Here is an 8,385-nt window from a genome sequence, read left to right on the forward strand (position 1 = left end):
AATAAATGTATACACATAAAGCTCTTAGGACGGTACCTGACACATAGTAAATCCTCTACAAGTGAGGGCTAGTATTACTTTGACAAGCATAAATGCTAACAGCTCCCTTCCTCTTTCTCCTTATTTAAAAAAAAAAAAATGTCCACAGTGTTCATTCAGTTAGGGGCTGCGGCCAGCCCAGAGACAACCCTGGCGGCCGGTGCAGAATATGCTAAGGTCTGCGTTTATGAAGAAGGGCAAAAAAGCCACTTCTTTCTGCTTCTTCCTTCTTCTGTTTTCTCTTTAGACTTCTTTTCCTTTCCTGCTTCTCCGCTCCACGTTTTTCCTGTTTAATCTAGCTTCCTTTCTTCCATATGTGAGTTGAGCATCCATCTTCAAAAGCTGTGCCCATCTCTTGATGCCAAACCAGTTGCCCTTCTAAGGAGCTCCCTCCCATTTGTCCCTTCCTGATCCCCTTGTAGCTCACGGTATTACACATTCAAGGGTGTAATGAGAAGAAAGATGAACAAGTTATTGGGCAACTTTGTTTCTGCCTTTATCTTTGTTCCCCTGACCCCTTCAGAGCCCTCTCGGGACCAGTGGAGCCCCCCATCACCCACCAGCTAAGTTCACATAACACCAGTTCCTACCTTTGACTTTTTACCCTGTTTTTTTTTTTTTTTTAAGATTTTATTTATTTATTTGAGACAGAGAGAATGAGAGACAGAGAGCATGAGAGAGGGAGGAGGGTCAGAGGGCGAAGCAGACTCCCTGCAGAGCAGGGAGCCCGATGCGGGACTCGATCCCGGGACTCCAGGATCATGACCTGAGCCGAAGGCAGTCGCTTAACCAACTGAGCCACCCAGGCGCCCTACCCTGATTGTTTTTATAACAACTTCAGTGAGATATAATTCACATACTATACAATTCACCCATTGAAAATGTACAATTCAATGGTTTTTAGTGTATTTTCACAGTTGTGCAACCATCATCATAATCAATTTTAGAACATTTTTGCCGCCAGAAGAAACCCACTACCATTTTAAGCCCTCACCCCACCCCACCCCCAGCTCTAGGCAATCACTAATCTACTTTCTGTTCTTTAGATCAGTCTATTCTGTTGCCCAGATTCTTACCCGCCAACCCTGTCCCTTTTCAAAATAACTGGAAATTCACCTTTCAGAAGCTATTTGGACTCATCCCACCTGCTTGATCCCAGCTTTACTGGGTTCCCTCAAGTCCAAAGAAATACTTAGACGATGTTCTAAATATTTGGGTACATTGCTGCACAAAGCTCCTTAAGTCATTGTATGAAGTCACATCTCCTCTTTTAAGTTGTTCCTGAAGCAAGGGAGCTGGCTTCTGGTTATAATACATACCTTATTTGAACCTTCTATCTTTAGTGGTGTGTTTCAGTGACACTTAACCCAGGTCTTCCTGGATTCCAAAGCTCCTGGCGCCATGCTCCTTAGGAAGAGATCCTTAATGTCATGTTTTCATATCCAAATTCCATATTCCTTATTTCTATCTATAGCACCCTTGGCCGCCCACTCCCCAGACTGCAGCTGTCTTGGATTTCTCTTAGACTTCCATTCCCTGCACTCATTCCTTAGTTATATTGATCAACCCCCTTTGCCCTTCTTTGTGTCTCTTAATTGGATGTCCTTTCCATTCGAGGCATAGCTCAAAATCATCTTTTCTCTTTCTTTTTAAATCAGCAGATGTTATTTTTATGTTGGGATGAATGACGATTTTTGTTATCTATATTCATTTTCGTGTAAAAACAAAATAAATGTGACACTCTCCCCACCCGAATTATTTGTCTGAATTCCATCTAGAGATCTGTGTGCTTGGAGGAGGTTGCAAATGGTAGATATTAAGATAGCTGTTGGGTGAACAAATGGATATGCTTCCAGCACTTGGTACTTTCTACCTCACTCACATCATTTTTGGCGGTTTGTCCGTCTCCCCACCCGAAATGTAAAGTTCTTCCGCTCATTTCATTTCATTCCTCCGCCTTGCACGTGACAGAGGTTCCCCAAGTCATTTTAAATGGCTAACCTTTCCATATGTACGTAAATGTAGGAGCCAGGGGCCCTGCTTCCAGTTTCCTTCTGGAAACTTCCCCAATTCTGGTCTTGGCCAAGTCTTTTCATTCTAAGGCTGTTTCTTCATCTGCCATAATAGCACCTACCTCACAGGGCTGGCATGTTAAAACGTTTGTTGCTCAGTGTTTCTCTTAAAGAGTTATGACCCCCTAAAAGGGGGCGGGGGGGGAGGAAGAGCGGCAAAGAAAACAAGAGAAAGGGCAGTCACGCCGGATAAACTTGAGCACCGCAGCGAGGTCCGGGCTGAGCCTGACCCGCAGGAAGTTCCGGAGTGGCAGGAGTTCTGGCCAATAGCGGGTCCTGGCTCCGCCCCAGGTGTCTTTGCCCGGCTCCTATTGGCTTGAGTGCGGACGCCCGGAGCGCCTAAGGCTCTCATTGGCCGCCGGGGCCCGCCTCTCCAAGCAGCCTGGCTGGCGGGGCGCCGCGGGCTCAGTGGTGTCCGGGTGTCCGCTGTTCGGGTGTGAGGGTCGGGGACTCGGAGGCAGTGAAGCGCTGTGTCGCAGACACGGCAGTATGGTAGCCGGAAGTCGGGATAAAATAGACTAGCTGTCCCTGGCCTGGCCACGATTTGGGGTGTCCCATCGCATGGGCTCAAATCCCTGCCTGGGGTCAGTCATTCAACTTCCCAAGCCTGTTTCCTCCTTCTGTGACGGGGAAACTGAAGCACTCCATAAAATCTGCTGCTTGTTCCTTTTTCTGCCTACACCTCCACTTTACACATGCCTCATCATGCAAATAGCGTACGTCCTCCTTGTAAGGGGCAGGAATTAATGATTTCTTTGGAATAGATAACCTCTAAGTAAGGAACAGGGGAGAAGGACCCCGCGGAAGCTCTCAGATGCGCATTCCAGACCGCGGGCGCTACACAGCTCGGGGCCAAGAGCCCTGGCTCTAAGGAATAACACCTGGACCCTCGTCTTTGTTCCAGGGTGCCCGGATGCCTGCGAGGACCCGACACCAGACCACAGTCCTCAATTAAAAAACCCCCAGACCCCAAGCAAGGGGCTCTCTCCTCGCCTGAGTCTCCAGGCACTCTATACCTGCGCTCTCTATAGCTTCAATAAACTTTCACCTGCTGCTGGCTCGAGTTTGATTTCTAGATGGCGCGCCGCCAGGGACCCACGTGGCTGGTTCCCCAGGACCCCCTGTGGGTCCTCACCAGGAGGCAGGCATCACTTCCAGTTGAAAATGGGGCCGGAGTGAATGCCTACCTCAGAGGACTGGGATCCAGTAGACACTCAGCAAATGTGGGCTCTTTTAATTGGGCACCCACTTTGCGGGCAGACTTTTCCGTCCCCCCCCGAATCTAGCCTTGGGGTGTCTGGTAGGTCGCGGGCCTCTCTCGGGGTCGAGCCGTGGTCTGCTTTCCAGGAAAAGTAGTTGTGGGAGAAAACAGGACTGAAAAGGAAAAGGGAGGTTCCTATTACCCACTGTTGTAGACTTCCCTTGTAGAAAAGAAGATAGAAAGCCACGCGGGGTCACGCACCTGAGCTCAAATCAATGTCGCGGATGGTTATGGGGGGGGATAATACTGGAGCTTCTAGTGCCAATACTTACAGGCGCCGCTTTGCACTGTTGTGTTCCTCATGGATTTTTTTTCCTCCAGGGATAAAAAAGTTTTAAGTCAACTCAAATACCCAACAAAAGCACAGTATCTATTTCTATTTTATTTCAGCATTTAATCTTTTTGAAATTTGCAAAAAAAGTGCCACTTCGCTATTGGATGAAAACTTTTTTTTTTGTAGGAAACTAAGCCAGGGAGTGTCTGTGTATACAAGACTGCCGAAGGGGTATACCTATCCTGTTTGAATTGCAAGCACAACCTTAGAGGTGGGCATGAGGATGGTACTCTACTCAAAAGTTGATTTAAAAAAAAAAAAAAGTTTTTTAATGGCAATACTTGAAGGAAGAAATTTACTTTTCTTTCCAAATTTGTCCTCAGCCTTCTTTAAATAACACATCTTAGTATGGAGTCCTACCTCTCCAGTATGACATTTAACTTGAATAAAAAATGATTTAATTCAATTCATTGATGGAATTCTGTGTAGCAATTAAGTTCCATAGTGCTTAGAGTGTGTCCTGGTTCCTTCTTCAAAAAGAGAACAGGGACGCCTGGGTGGCTCAGTCGTTAAGCGCCTGCCTTCGGCTCAGGTCATGATCCCAGGGTCCTGGGATCGAGCCCCACATCGGGCTCCCTGCTCAGCCGGAAGCCTGCTTCTCCCTCTCCCACTCTCCCTGCTTGTGTTCCTACTCTCTCTCTCTCTCTGTCAAATAAATAAAATCCTAAAAAAACCAAAGAGAACATTAAAGCTTGTAAAATTTCAGGATATAGTATTTCAGCCACCTATTCCTAATGCAGGTCTTATCAATCTGAAGTTCTGTGTGAATTCCCAGGATGCAAGACCCATAATCAGTGCATCCCAAAGTAAAAATGGACTAGTTTAAGACTACCCAATAATTTAGTGTCATTATTTATCCTAATAAAAAATTTAAATAAGGGAACATATACAGTATCTTGACATTTCACAAAAATAAGTATGTTCCTAAGGTTGAGAACCAGTAAACTGGAAGGTCAAATGGTCTGAATGCCCCTCATAGCATCTGTATGAGGACAGAGGGAAACCTTGAAGAGGGGACCTGTTTTGCACAAAAGACCCTGGGAAGGTTTTTCCAGGCCCCATCTGCCGAAGATTGTGATTTGCCTAGGCATCTGTATTTTTATTTTCTATTTCTTAAAGATTTTATTGATTTGAGAGAGAGAGAGACAGAGCATGGCATGAGGAGGGGGGAGGGACAGAGGGAGAAGGAGAAGCAGAGAAGGGAGTCTGCCGAGGAGGGGCTCGTTTCAGGAGCTAGCTGCCCAACCAACTGAGCCACCCAGGCGCCCCAAGGCATCTGTATTTTTTTTTTTTAAGATTTTATTTATTTATTTGACAGAGAGACACACAGAGAGAGGGAACACAAGCAGGGGGAGTGGGAGAGGGAGAAGCAGACTTCCCGCTGAGCAGGGAGCCTGATGCGGGGCTCGATTCCAGGACCCCGGGATCATGACCGGAGCCGAAGGCAGACGCTTAACGACTGAGCCACCCAGGCGTCCCGGCATCTGTATTTTTAAAAGCTCCACAAGTGATTCTAATGCGCAGCCAAGGCCAAGAACTATGGTCTAGGCAGAAATGTTCCATTTTCCTCTGAATAAAAATAAGTTACTCTTTAATAAAGAAACTAAACAGTTGTAAATAATATCAACAAGGAATTAAAAGATTTTCCCAATGGGAAAATCAAGAAACTATATAAGGAATTCACGTATCTAGAAATCAGAAAGAGCAAAGCAAAGTATAATAAATTCTTAGATGTATTTTATGTTGTATTCCATTTAATAATGTTTGTAAATAATCTAATCAAGACCAAAGGTAGAGGTGACTGGCATTACGTTGGTCACTGGTTTCCAATCTAAAGGTGGTAAGTTTCCAATGGCTTTTGAAACGGGTGTGAAAAAAAAAAACAACAACAAAAGATGGAGAAAGGTGTTTATCATGCTATTTCAGTACATAAAAGCCTTGAAAAGTTAAGAGGCCCTTGGCTTCTCTGGTGTGTGGCTTATTGTTTATTAACATATTTGACCTATTGTTGGCATTGAATACAAATTCTGTAGGGAAAAGACTAACATGTTCGAAGATGAAATTTATAGGTCCTCTGTGGATTTCATTTTTCTGGTCTATTCATGGCTCCATTAGCATGAATAGTTAAGAAACTCCTATATCAAAATAAAACATCAATTATACTTCACAATATATAAAGCCACTGGCTAAATAGTGCTGTTTCTGTGATAACCTGAATTTTACCATTAAAACTCTTATAACTAAAGTCACATCCTTTACATAATATTTATTCTGTATAGGATTTATCCACATACAATGACGTCAACTTTAAGACAATTGACTATTATTTGTATAAAGGCATCTTATAAAATAGGGTAATACACAACACGCCTCAGTGAATTAAGCTGATATTCTAGGGTTCAGAAAATCTGATCATTCTAATTCCTGTTTTTGCCATTGTTTCACTGGGTTGCCTCAGGGAGGTTGCTTTACTGTTCTGTGCCTCAATTTCTTTACCTTTCATGTGAGATAACTGTCCTATTTCATAGATATGTAAAGAATAACATAAAAATTATTAAATACTTTGCAAATATAAAATGCTATATAAATGATAAATAGTAATACTGATCCACTCTAATATAAAATAACATTTATAATCTAAAGTTTGGTCCTCCAGTACCTATCATCACCCCTCCCAGTTAAATACATCTTACACTATATTGCTTTTAGTGATTTTCCATAGTATTAAATTTCCACAGTATTAATTAATTTAGGATATATATATATATACACACACACACATATATATCCAATATGAGTGGAAATTTCAATGTATCTTAACATGACTTTCCAAAATAATGAATTCAGTTCTGAGCTCTTAAGTAATTGACACACCAAACTTTCTTCACCCATTAAGCAGTAACTTCATAGCATAAGAGCAGTTACTATGTTTGTTTTGATTCTATTACTCAAAAATACACTGTTGAAAAATGTTTTTCAGAAGTCTTGAGACATGATAACTATAGACGGAACATTCTATAGACTAAGGATGTGATCTGCTGCTCTAGAAGACCCTCTGATTACCAGCTTGTAAGCACAGTGAGTAATAGAGGTAATGAAGTGAGACCCCAATGCTCAAAGGGAATTCAAAAACCTCTCCTGTTCCAAGGTTTTCAGTGCTGCCCTCCCGAGTTCTGCAGAGGTGTCTGGTGAAAGCTAGTAGGAGGCTATAACAAGAGCAGCTCTGATTTTAGAGTTTCTCCCTTAAATGGTGAGATTCTCTATGAAAGGGTTTGAAGAAAGGGCTTCTTGGGTGGAAAAAAAAAATCTCTTAAACCACTGATCCAGGCCATTTTGCTTCCTCCAGCCACTAGGCATGACTGCAATGTTGCTTTATTTTGCAAAACTTCTTCCCATCACCACACACTCTTGAGGACCAGAGTTAGAAGGGCGTTCAGAAGCTGATCAACAGCATTACTGTAAGAGCAAACTTTGTTCTAACCAACTCCCACTGTTTTGCTAATATTAAAAAAAAAATCCTTGGCATAAATAAAGCTTATATTAACAGATTATACCCCTATATAACATTTTCCCACATTTAAAAGCCAAAGAATTTTGTTTTCTCAGAAACCATTGATTTGACAGTCTCACCCTAGGAAAGAATCGGTCTCTAGTCTTAGATACATATGATATGATAACTGGAGTTATTATTTACAACTTACAAACGTCACAGATGTTCTTCTTTTATGATACTAAAATGGTAGAACAGATACACTGTCTAGTTTGACGAACTTGATGGCGGTTTTGTGGCGAGAGCTTGATGCTTGTTATAAACAATGAGAAAGCATTATTTCAGATAAGGCTGTCTAGGTGCTGGTGGCAGGGTGTTCCGTGGACTTTGCTGACGTTCATGCTGATGTTTGCATGCAGAAGCGTTAAGAGAACAGTTAGATCACAGACTAAAGTGCGTTAGAGCATACACATGCACTACTTCATTCTCATGAGTAAAGCTCCAATCACTCATTTTTCCTATTGGCTCCAAGGACTAAAAATCAGATAATAATCTTAAAAGATGTTACCATCTGGTGAGACTAAAGAATGACAAAGTGTTCCCTCCCTCATTTGGATACAACTTAATTGTTAAGACTCCTGATTCAGGAACAGTCATGCTGGGAGAACAGTGAACTCGGTGCGTGCCATCCAGTCTTGAAGCTACTGGAAATTTACCATCAGGGGAATCTTGGCAAGGTCTCAGCATTAAGTACCATAAAACAAAAACAAATGGTTGTTCATTCTATTTGTAAAAAATGTTTTAGAAATTAACCATTTCAGCCCTCCAGTTGGTATCAAGGACAATCAGGAATTAAAGAATAAGAGAAAAAATAAAATGAAAAGTATCATCTTGAGGGATGTCATGACATTTAGAAATACAGTATAATACATGGAGCCTCTATCAAAATTAAATTATATCAAGCTTAACTGTAATAATTTGAAGCAATCTTCAGTAAGGTCGGTTCTTCTGGGATTCAGATTTTATCTTCAGAACTAAAATAATGCTTCTCTGATTGAACTTTACTTTTAGAATGTTTCATAATTCATATAGGGGAGGAGTTTATTTTATTAAAAAAAATTTTTTTTTAAGTAACCTCTACACCCAACTTGGGCTCAAACTTACAACCCCCAACTTGGGCTCAAACTTA

The sequence above is a fragment of the Mirounga leonina genome, unplaced genomic scaffold (assembly GCF_011800145.1).
Source record: "Mirounga leonina isolate KUSES-001 unplaced genomic scaffold, KU_Mleo_1.0 Mir_173, whole genome shotgun sequence".
Lineage (NCBI taxonomy): Eukaryota > Metazoa > Chordata > Mammalia > Carnivora > Phocidae > Mirounga > Mirounga leonina.